Genomic DNA, 12,098 nt, shown 5'->3' on the forward strand with positions numbered 1-12,098 from the left:
CTAAACACCCCAGCCATCCTAATATCTAAGCTTGATGCCCTCAAGCTCACACAAATTATCAAAGAACCTACCAGGTACCACCCCAAAGCCATAAACACGGGCACCCTCATAGATAGATAACCAACTTGCCCTCTAAATACACCTCTGCTATTCAACCAAGATCTCAGCGATCACTGCCTCATTGCCTGCATCCGTAATGGGTCAGCGGTCAAACGACCTCCACTCATCCCTGCCAAACGCTCCCTGAAACACTTCAGCTAGCAGGCCTTTCTAATCGACCTGGCCGGGGTATGCTAGAAGGATATTGATCTCATCCCGTCAATAGAGGATGCCTGGTTATATTTTTTAAATGACTTCCTCACCATCTTAAATAAGCATGCTCCATTCAAGAAATGTAGGACCAGAAACAGATATAGCCCTTGGTTCTCTCCAGACCTGAACCAACCCATAAACATCTCAGTTTACATTGGCGCCTTACGTGCAGTAATGTTTTGATTCCAAAACATCAGGCGATTTAGCAGAAATACTCATAATAAACATTGATAAAATATACTAGTGTTATTCACATAATTAAAGATAGACTTCTCCTTAATGCAACCGTTGTGTCAGATTTAAAAAAAGCATAATCTGAGAAAGAGGCTCAGAACCCAAAACAAATATCCACCATTTTGGAATCAACAAAGTTAGAAACAACACCACAAATATTTACTTACCTTTGATGATCTTCATCAGAAGTAACTCCCAAGAATCCCAGTTCAACAATAAATGACTGGTTTGTTCCATAAAGTTTCATCATTTATGTCCAAATAGCCACTTGTTGTTAGCGTGTTCAGCCCAGTAATCCATCTTCATGAGGCGTAGGCACTTCATCCAGACAAAAACTCAAAAAGTTCCGTTACAGTCCTTTAGAAACATGTCAAACAATGTATGTAATCAATCGTTAGGATGCTTATAAAACATCAATAATGTTCCAACCGGAGAATTCCTTTATCTTCAGAAAAAGCACAAGAACGAGAGGTAACTCTGTTGGGAGACCAAGGCTCTCTGCCAGACCACTGACTCAAAGAGGTCTCATGAGCCCCTCCTTTATAGTAGAATCCTCATTCAAGTTTCAAAAGACGGTTGACATCTAGTGGAAGCCGTAGCAAGTGCCAGCTCAGCCATATCTCAATGTGTATTCGGTAGGCCAAGCTTTGAAAAAATACTATGGGCACACTATTCAACCAAATGTGAAAATGCTGCTCCCAATTAAAAGTGCAACCAGAGGTAAAAAAAAATCTAGACCACCTTTGCTCCACACACAGAGACGCGTACAAAGCTCTCCCTCGTCCTCCATTTGGCCAATCTGACCATAATTCTATCCCTCTGATTCCAGCTTAAAAGCAAAAACTAAAGCAGGATGAACCAGTGACTTGGCCAAGAAGAAAGTGGTAAGATGAAGCAGATGCTAAGCTACAGGACTGTTTTGCTAGCACAGACTGGAATATGTTCTGGGATTCTTCCGATGGCATTGAGGAGTACACCACATCAGTCACTGGCTTTATCAATAAGTGCATCGAGTACATCGTCCCCACAATGACTGTACGTACATACCCCAATTAGAAGCCATGGATTACAGGCAACATTCACACTGAGCTAAAGGGTAGAGCTGCCGCTTTCAAAGAGCAGGACTCTAACCCGGAAGCTGATAAGAAATCCCTCTATGCCCTCTGACGAGCCATCAAACAGGCAAAGCATCAATACAGGACTAAGATCGAATCGTACAACACAGGCTCCGACACTCAATGGATTTGGCAGGGCTTGCAAAGCGAAGCACAGCCGAGAGCTGCCCAGTGACACGAGCCTAACAGAGGAGCTAAAAAACGTATATGCTCGCTTCGAGGAAAGTAACACTGAAACATGCATGAGTGCATTAACTGTTCCAGAAGACTGTGTGATCACGCTCTCCGCAGCCGATGTGAGTAAGACCTTTACCTCTCTAGGGTATGTAGGAGCGTCCCACCTGGCCAACATCCAGTGAGATTGCAGAGCGCCAAATTCAAATACAGAAATACTCATTATAAAATTCAGAAAATATATAACTATTATACATAGGTTTAAAGATGAACTTCTTGTGAATCCAACCACGGTGTCAGATTTAAAAAATGCTTTACGGCGAAAGCATACCTTATGATAATTTGAGAACATCTCCCAGCAGACAAATCATTACGAACAGTAAACAGCCAAGTAGAAGAGTTACACAAGTCAGAAATAGAGATAAAATGAATCACTGACCTTTGATGATCATCATATGGTTGAACTCAGAAGACATCCATTTATTCAATCAATGTTCCTTTTGTTCGATAAAGTCTCTCTTTATATCCAAAAACCTCCCTTTTGTTCGCGTGTTTTCTTCAGTTTTCCACAGCCTCAATCGCAGTCACAATATGCAGACAAAAAATTAAAATTGTATCCGTAAAGTTCATAGAAACATGTCAAAGGATGTTTATATTCAATCCTCAGGTTTTCTTTTTCCTAAATAATCGATAATATTTCAACCGGACAATAACGTTGTCAATATAAAAGGTAACCAAGAAAGGCACTCTCTCGGTCGCGGGCATGAAAAAGCTCTGTGACACGGCAGGGTCCACTCATTCAGACTGCTCTTACTCCCTCATTTTTCAGAATACAAGCATGAAACCATTTCTAAAGACAGTTGACATTTAGTGGAAGGCATAGGAACTGCAATTTGAGTCCTAAGTCAATGGATACTGTAATGGCATTGAATAGACAACTACAAAAATAAAACAAATCCCCCTCTGACTCTGGTCCCTGCCTCCAGTCCTACATCTCAGATTTTTCTCAGTTTTTCGACTGCCAAATCAGTTCTGTTAAACTCACACACGATTGTAACGGTTTTGGAAACTTTAGAGTGTTTTCTATCCAAATCTACCAATTATATACATATCCTATCTTCTGGGCCTGAGTAGTTTAATTTGGGCACGCTTTTCATCCAAAATTCCAAATGCTGCCCCCTACCCTAGAGAAGTTAAACAGGTCAACATTCACAAAGCCGCTGGGCCAGATGGATTACCAGGACGTGTACTTCGACCATGCGCTGACCAATTGGCAACTGTCTTCACTGACATTTTCAACCTCTCCCTGTCTGAGTCTGTAAAACCAACATGTTTCAAGCAGACCTCCATAGGCCCTGTGCCCAAGAACACTAAAGTAACCTGCCTAAATGACTACAGACCCGTAGCACTCACATCTGTACCCATGAAATACATTTAAAGGCTGGTCATGGCTCACATCAACACCATTATCCCAGAAACACTAGACAAACACCAATTTGCATACCGCACCAACAGATCCACAGATGATGCAATCTCTATTGCACTCCACACTGCCCTTTCCCACCAGGACAAAAGGAACACTTATATGAGAATGCTATTCATTAACTACAGCTCAGTGTTTAACACCATAGTCCCTTCACTAAGCTCAGGACGCTGGGACTAAACACTGCCCTCTGCAACTGGATTCTAGACTTCCTGGTGGGCCTGATGGTAAGGGTAGGTACCAACACATCCACCATGCTGGTCCTCAACACGGGGGCCCCTCACGGGTGCATGCTCAGTCCCTTCCTGTACTCCCCGTTCACTCATTACTGCATGGCCAGGCACAACTCCAACACCATCATTAAGTTTGCTGATGATACAACAGTGGTAGACCTGATCACCGACAATGATGAGACAGCCAATAGGTAGGAGGTTGAGTCCTGACCATGTTGTACAAGGACAACAACCTCTCCCTCAACGTGATCAAGACAAAGGAGCTGATTGTGAACTACAGGAAAAATAGTACCGAGCACACCCCCATTCTCATCGACTGGTTGTAGTGGAGCAGGTTGAGAGCTTTAATTAAGCTCTTTAGCGTTCACATCAACAACAAACTAACATGGTCCAAGCACACCAAGACGTGAAGAGGGCACAACAAAACCTATTCCCCATCAGGAGATTGAAACGATTTGGCATGGGTCCTTAGATCCTCAATTATTTTTTACAGCTGCATGATTGGTCGTGCATATGCCCAGTACATCACTGGGGCCTTGCTTCCTGCCATCCAGGACCTCTATACCAGTCAAAGACTCCAGCCACCCTTGTCATAGACTGTTCTCTCTGCCACCGCACGACAAGAGGTACCGGAGCGCCAAGTCTAGGTCCAAGAGGCTTCTAAACAGCTTCTACCCCAAGGCATAAAACTCCTGAACTGCTAATCAAATGGCTACAGCGACTCTTTGCACCCCCCCCCCCCCACCCTGCTACTACACCTGTTTTTATCTATGCATAGTCACTTTATCAACCCTACCTGCATGTACATAATTATCTTAATTACCTCAACACCGGTGCCCCCGCACATTGACACATTGACTCTGTACCTGTACCCCTTGTACATTGCCCACTATTGTTATTTACTGCTGATCTTTAGTTATTTGTTTTTCTCATCTCTTACTTTTTTTTACTTACATTTTTTAGGTATTTTCTTAAAATTGCATCATTGGTTTAGGGCTTGTAAGTAAGCATTTCACTCTAAGGTCTTCACCTTTTGTGTTCGGTACATGTGACAAATACAATTTGATTTGTTTTGGCTATAACTATCCAACACAAAAATGGAACTCTTCCAAGTCAAGGTAAACTGCTTATTGACTCTACAATGTAATGTTACTGGATGATTGTAGCGGGTTTACTAACATGTTAGTTCTATTAGCTATGTTTACTATGATGTTAATATAGCTAATATGGTGACAACAATGTAGGCTGTGTGTCGTGGTTATGATATGGTTTGGCTTGGAAAGCTTTTTTCGTCTGGTCACACAGCTGATGTGTTATGCATTGAAGTCCACACGCAAAGGGAAAAGGTGAGAGGAGGAGAGTGCATAGATGCTAGAAGGAACACAACATGGCTGCAATGAAAGTGATCAGGGGTTTCTTAAAAAGAAGCAAATGGAACAAAACAGGGATAAACATACCTGAATTTGTCCAATCGAAACTCTCGTTTGCAACTGTTGGACTATTGATTACACCCTAGATCAGCTAGAGGCCGGCAAGAGCGTGCACCTACGTTGTAAACTTACATTCTTAAGCTGGGTTGTAGCAACCTCATGATGGGTATAGGGAAAATTCAAGTATCATGTAGTAGCCTAAGCCTATCGATGTTACATTGAACTGGGTGAATGGAATATGATTGACAGTCTTCCAATATTCTGTAATAGAAATAAGGCAATGCTCGTTAACAAAACAATTCGTCCTGCCTTATGTTAAACGTCACTGACCGCCACTGTCCTGCCTCATGTTAAACGGCACAGACCACCGCTGTTCTCCCTCATGTTAAACGGCACCGACCGCCTCTGTGTGGGACAGAGAGAACAGACTTAAGAATGCATGATGGAGAGGGATAGAGAGCAGTTACTTCACAAGGTATCTCTGCCTGAAAGTCATGATCTAAGTGATTGATAGATTGTATTCAGCAGTCATCAAAAACCAGGATTATTATCTTTTGACCAAACTGATCTCAAAAAGCACTAATCGCTCAGTACTACTACTTGGTTGTGTGTCCATGTCTGGGTACGGCTGATTCATGAATTCAATCAAGAGTATTCTCTGTTGCCTTCGATCAGAGGCTAAGTTCACGGGGATCTCAATACCTCTAACACCTGAACCTCCGTTCTCATCATAAACGCCTCCACTCCATTCTAGTCATGCCCTCCCTGTGGCATGCTTCCCTGACCACACAGCGGGTCTGCCTTGCCTGCACTTATGTGCATGCTATGTGTGAAAATGTGATTATTCATTCACCTGAGCACTTGAAATCAATTTGAAATTATCGGGTTAGTATGTAGTGTATTTGGAGTAATCACCACACTTCATTTCTCCATGCAGAACTGTGACTGAATTATCCCCACTATGAATATTTTTAGGTGACAGACAGACATGTGCAAAAGAATGTCCACTTCACAAAACTGTTGGAGCAAGTTGAGTGGGAGTGGGTTCCCATTGGGCACAGACATCAATTCAATGTCTATTCCACGTTGGTTCAATGTAATTTTATTGAAATTGGGTTGATTGCCCAGTGGGTTGATTGCATCGGCTCCCTCTTCTTCTTGTACCTCGTTCTTTCCCTCAGACATCAGCAAGCCTGCACATATCCACAGAGTCACACACATGAGCTAAGTTTCCATCCAGTTGGCGACAGATTTTCAATGTGAATGTTCTAATATTCTAAAATTCTAATATTCTAAAATCCGCATATGCGGATTTTTCCACCAAATATGTATTTCCATCAAATTGACTTGTTGTAGATAAAAGGCTGTGTGTGATGACGTAGTGCACCTAAAAATAACTTTTCCATCTCATTTGCAACTGATGGTTTTGTCACGATTTGTCAACTTGATTCGAACAAGCAAACTTTCGGTTACTGGCCCAATGCTCTAACCGTTTGTTGACCTGTCGTGACATTTTTACATCCAACACATAGTTTACTCGCATAAATTGGTTGCGACACACACACAAACAAAAACTCACACGCACGCACGCGCACACACACACACACACTCAGACAAAGCTTACCCACCTGACACTCACATCCCTCCTACACATGCATTTTAATGTTATTCTGTCAACGTGGGGGTAATTATTTTCCCTTCCTCCGTGTATCTAATATGCCACATGCTCATCATGATAAGGCTCCATAATGTGTAGTAATACTCTAATAACACCCAAACTACACACGCACACAACACACTCAAAGACTATAACTCTCAATCTGTCCACGGAGCCCAAGGCTGGCAATCATACAGTGGTGCTGTCTAGTTGATGAGCCAATTGCATGTCACCCTCACATATTGGTCACGTGGTGTTATTAACAGCTGCCGCCATGACTAAAATGCTCCAATTGACTAAATGTGGCTGTCAAGAAGTGAACTATAGTTTTGACCAATATACATTTGAAGCGGTAAATCAGCTATGGTACTCTGTAAGTGGTGATCGGCTTAGTGACAGAGAGTCTATATCTTAATTCAATTTACAATAGTTCAATTGTTAAGGCAAATTTTACCCAAAATGTTAAATGAAGAAAGATAATAGGCTATGTGGCATAAATGACAACTTGGTGTCTGACATTAATGGTGAACTTAGCTTCCTATAATTAAGAGCAGCTCTTCTACTCTAAGCTAATGGCCAAAGGAGGGCGCATTACAGCTAATTATGCCCATACATTGAAAGGTGTGTGATTGGTGAACAATTTGTTTGAGAGCATAAATATCAATGTTGCAAGGAAAGTTTCAGACACTTTCTAATTTCAGGCATATTAACCTGGTATCAGAGGGCCAGCAAATATTTTGTGTGTTTTAAATGCCAGGACATTTCTACTTGAGGAATCACACTGGGCTTTGAGTGTTTTGTTCTGCGCTGAGTAAATCAGTGCCAGTGGTAAGACTAAATGAACTGTTTTCAAACCTAAATTATGATGTCTATGTTTATGGAGGTAGCTAGAGACATTACATTTTTTATATCTAAGAATTAACCAATGATATCAGGCCACACCCGGCCATAATTACAGACACCTGTGTATGTCCTTTGACACTATATAAACTAGTCACCCTACAGTGTTTGTCATGATACCCTGATGAAGACAGCTTGTCTGTCGAAACGTTGGATAGTAGGTTATTCAATTATTGCATCTGAGCTCCTAGAGTGTCCGGCTCACCTTTCATTTTTCAAGTGTTCTACTCCGCTAGCCAGCACCTCGCCTAAATAGGTGTGTGTTTCTTTCGCCTCAAGAGGCATTACATGTAACATATAAACAAAGGAAAGATAACATGGAAAGATACAACTAGTGTCCAAAACCTGTCTTTCATCTACCTTAGATTGCAATTGAACAAATGCAAGCACAGCTCCACAAAAGTCATTAACGAAACTAAACTCCCTTCACCTCTACTATGAGTGAAACCAGCCAGCGCTGCTGAGGCCATCAATTTAGAGGGCAGGCAATCCCATCTGAGAACCCAGACGGGTTTGTTCAATACCAACCCCCCTACCCCATCCTGTCGACACCACCAACGCCCTCCTCCACAGTGTGTGTGTGTGTGTGTGTGTGTGTGTGTGAATTTGTTGTAAAAAGCACTCCAAGGGTATTAGATTACAGAAATCGGCCAAAACATAAATAACCTTAATCACCTTTTGAAAGGATTACATCCATTGACATTTTGAGCAACAGGGATTCAGTTGATTAGTTGAGATGGACACAAGGACGCGTGGCCAGCCCAAACATGTCTGTCAATACAGTTGGCAGGGTGAAATGAGATAAATACAGGAAAAATCAAGCCCACACTGGGGATATGGGAAGCATGGGCAATATTTATGTCACTTAGTAATTTGAGTGTTTATTTACTGTAATTTTGTTTACAACTCCGGTTGTGGTCGCTGTCGTTAGCTTTGCATTATTGTTGTAAAAGTGTGTCCATTACTTATCTGGAAAATACATTTTACACATTTCCAGGTTCAAGCCATTAAAGCAAAAACCAAGATCAATGTGTAACTATGATTTCAATCACAATTCAAATTGTACTTAAATGTTAGTGGGAAATAATCTCATATGTTTTTTAACACCTTTTTTTCTTGTTGAATTAAGATATCATCTTTACTGTAAATCTGTTCCCACAAAGAAGGTAAATCAACCACTTAGCTTGGTGATTGTGAGTATAACCGTTATAACCTCCTTAAAGCGCAATGCTAGAAAGAAAGAAAGAAAGAGAACCACAATATCAAAGAAAATGTACGTTCAAAAAGTGATAGAGTAAGTTCAAGATTCAACAGGGCAAGGTGTACGTGTCATTATACATTTTTAAGGTTAAAGATGAAGCAATTGTATGTGTTATGCAACATACAATATAATTACTAGTTGATTAATATACAGTGGGAGAACACATTTTTGATGCACTGCCAATTTTGAAGGTTTTCCTACTTACAAAGCATGTAGAGGTCTGTAATTTTTATCATAGGTACACTTCAACAGTGAGACGGAATCTAAAACAAAAATCCAGAAAATCATATTGTATGATTTTTAAGTAATTCATTTGCATTTTATTGCATGACATAAGTATTTGATACATCAGAAAAGCAGAACTTAATATTTGGTAGAGAACCCTTTGTTTGCAAATACAGAGATCATACATGTCCTGTAGTTCTTGACCAGGTTTGCACACACTGCAGCAGGGATTTTGGCCCACTCCTCCATACAGACCTTCTCCAGATCCTTCAGGTTTTGGGGCTGTCGCTGGGCAATACGGACTTTCTGCTCCCTCCAAAGATGTTCTATTGGGTTCAGGTCTGGAGACTGGCTAGGCCATTCCAGGACCTTGAGATGCTTCTTACGGAGCCACTCCTTAGTTGCCCTGGCTGTGTGTTTCGGGTCGTTGTCATGCTGGAGACCCAGCCACGACCCATCTTCAATGCTCTTACAGAGGGAAGGAGGTTGTTGGCCAAGATCTCGCGATACATGGCCCCATCCATCCTCCCCTCAAAACAGTGCAGTCTTGTCCCCTTGGCAGAAAAGCTTCCCCCAAGAATGATGTTTCCACCTCCATGCTTCACGGTTGAGAGGGTGTTCTTGGGGTTGTATTCATCCTTCTTCTTCCTCCAAACACAGCGAGTGGAGTTTAGACCAAAAAGCTATATTTTTGTCTCATCAGACCACATGGCCTTCTCCCATTCCTCCTCTGGATCATCCAGATGGTCATTGGCAAACTTCAGATCGGCATGGACATGCGCTGGCTTGAGCAGGGGGACCTTGCGTGTGCTGCAGGATTTTAATCCATGACAGCGTAGTGTGTTACTAATGGTTTTCTTTGAGACTGTGGTCCCAGCTTTCTTTAGGTCATTGACCAGGTCCTGCCGTGTAGTTCTGGGCTGATCCCTCACCTTCCTCATGATCATTGATGCCCCACGAGGTGAGATCTTGCATGGAGCCCTAGACCGAGGGTGATTGACCGTCATCTTGAACTTCTTCCATTTTCTAATAATTGCGCCAACAGTTGTTGCCTTCTCACCAAGCTGCTTGCCTATTGTCCTGTAGCCCATTCCAGCCTTGTGCAGGTCTACAATTTTATCCCTGATGTCCTTACACAGCTCTCTGGTCTTGGCCATTGTGGAGAGATTGGAGTGTTTGATTGAGTGTGTGGACAGGTGTCTTTTATACAGGTAACGAGTTCAAACAGGTGCAGTTAATACAGGTAATGAGTGGAGAACAGGAGGGATTCTTAAAGAAAGAGGTCTGTGAGAGCCGGAATTCTTACTGGTTGGTAGGTGATCAAATACTTATATCATGCAATAAAATACAAATTAATTACTTAAAAATCATACAATGTGATTTTCTGGATTTTTGTTTTAGATTCCGTCTCTCACAGTTGAAGTGTACCTATGATAAAAATTACAGTCTACACTCTTTGTAAGTAGGAAAACTTGCAAAATCGGCAGTGTATCAAATACTTGTTCTCCCCACTGTATATGTTAGTATAGATGTGTCCTTAAGCAATAGTCTTTTAGCACACATTTGATTTAATTCCATGCACTACAGTATCTCAGGGTTGAGGATAATACCTATTCATTAGCTTTATTAGACCAAGCGTACTGTCTGCTTTGATCAGGTCCCTGGGTATCTGTTATTCATTTGCTGCACTTTTCTCATTGCAGTTGGAGTCTTCAGAGAGTATAAACCACTCCTCCTGCTCCTCAGGGGAGAACAAAGTAAATAACATACACTTGAGGATTAGACTTAATTAATGAGGTGGTTTTTTTGAAACAATATTTAAGCAGTTTTAGATAAATGAAATGATGTAAGCCCAAGGGCTAATGCACTAATCAAGTGGCACAACCATTCCACAATCAACTTGTAAGCACCTTTAGGGGATTGCATGACAATCTTCATCCGCATTTTTGGGGGGGATGTAGAAGATAAAAAGCAGTGTACAATCAAACAGGTTGATTACAGTTGAGACCAATTGATCAAGTGGTTGGTAGTGGACGTAAGCAAGGTATTAAATACGAATGCAAATAGATAAGCAGCAGTGTCTTAATGTCAACAAATACATGAGCAATGTTTATCAAAACAGATTGCATAATGTGAGACAATTGCTATGACCCATCATACAAATAATGACTCTAACAGTAATGACACAGATAAACCTCTTTTCAGAGAACCCGATCGACATGACTGCACTTAGTTAAACAATTGCACCCATGTTGACATGGATGTCATAGCAATAAGCCTTTGTTTCTTTAGCCTAGATTCTGCTACTCAGTGTGCAGTCCCAACTCTATTCATCTTCTAGACATAGCATGCTCTCTCTCATGTGTTCTGCACACCCTCAGTTCTACCATTCCTGCTCCATAGATCTGCATTATTTAGATAGCATAAATAATATATACAGAGACCCTCAAAGGCTAACTGACCTGTAGGAGAGTTGATAGAGTGCTTTGTCCATTGCACGCAGCATCAGCAGACGTGTCGTTTCATTATTAAGATAAGCAATGATTAAATTGTGCAATATCAAATCCATTCAATGCCCACACATCAGTCAATCTAAATGATTCAGTGTCTGTACAGGTGAATGGAGCTAAACACAGGGCAACTTCGTGAAATGTTGCGTGCTTGACTTATTCATTCCCATGATAAGTATCTTTTGGTGTTCCTGTGACCAACCACATATTGGCAATGTGTGCATTTTTCAGGGATGTGAAGGCTTGTATCCTTACGCAACTTCCGTAGGACTGTGCAGCCCTCTATTCTGCTTCCTTATTCATGCATAGAGCCTGTATCAGTGGTCCTGTATATCAGATAAATAGCTATCCTCACAACATGCATGCTACAGTAAGTCATGGAATACTGCCCTGTACTTCCCGCACTGTAAGTAGCTAGTAACCTTCAGAACAGTCTGAGAGAAGTCTGAGAGAAGAAAATTGCTTCCTCTCTATATATTAAATCCAGTGTTGCGTACAAATCTGACTCTCACTTTGCCTCTTTTTGCTGCAAAAGTAACATTCCTCCACCTACATGTTTTCAAT

The sequence above is a fragment of the Oncorhynchus mykiss genome, chromosome 1, assembly GCF_057628025.1.
Source record: "Oncorhynchus mykiss isolate SJ-2025 chromosome 1, ASM5762802v1, whole genome shotgun sequence".
Classification (NCBI taxonomy): domain Eukaryota; kingdom Metazoa; phylum Chordata; class Actinopteri; order Salmoniformes; family Salmonidae; genus Oncorhynchus; species Oncorhynchus mykiss.